Source organism: Microtus ochrogaster, chromosome 22, assembly GCF_000317375.1.
Source record: "Microtus ochrogaster isolate Prairie Vole_2 chromosome 22, MicOch1.0, whole genome shotgun sequence".
Lineage (NCBI taxonomy): Eukaryota > Metazoa > Chordata > Mammalia > Rodentia > Cricetidae > Microtus > Microtus ochrogaster.
This window is the reverse complement of record NC_022023.1, coordinates 1-871: the sequence shown is the minus strand read 5'-3', so window position 1 is coordinate 871 and position 871 is coordinate 1.

Here is an 871-nt window from a genome sequence, read left to right as displayed (position 1 = left end):
ATCTTGTAGAAAATCAGAGTTATGGGGCTGAAGAGATGGCTCAGCGGTTAAGAGCATTACCTGCTCTTCCAAAGGTCTTGAGTTCAATTCCCAGCAACCACATGGTGGCTTACAACCATCTGTAATGGGGTCTGGTGCCCTCTTCTGGCGTGTAGGCATACACACAGACAGAATATTGTATACATAATAAATAAATAAAATCAGAGTTATTTGGCCACCTTGTCTCCAGAGGGACTCATGTAAGAATTGTGTTCCCTTACAAACTGTAAATCATGTGTAGTCCCAGCACAGAGAGGTCTTGTCAAGAAGGAGCATGAAAGCTTTCCCTCTTAGACCATAGCTCACATAAGAAATAGGTAGTGAGTCAATCAATTTTAGATGATTGCTAAATGTTCTGACTGACCATTTATTGCATCCACTGATTAAGGAATCAAGAATGAGAATAAAGAACCAAATTTATGAAACCAAATTACAGTAGTTGCACTAGTCTTATTACAAAAATAGAACTGGATGAAATGTTGTTCCCCTGCCTAAAAGAACTGTTATTTTACATATTTAAGATGTACAGCCAGAGATAAAATGTGTTACTAATCCTTGATGTCCTCTAATATAAATCACTATACTTTGAAGCACATGACCATAAACCTGTTTTACTTATTTAGATTAATTTTTGTGGATTTTAATTACATCACTTATGTCACCACTTTCTTGCCTCTAAACTTTCCAGAAATGAGAAAAATCATGAATTTTGCTTTATCAAGGGTTGCTGTTTGCATGTGACCTAGGTTTGGCTTCAGAATATCTGTGCTATAAGGGAAAGGGTTTATTACACTGGTCAGTGACTCTGTAATGGAACACATACAAGTAACAC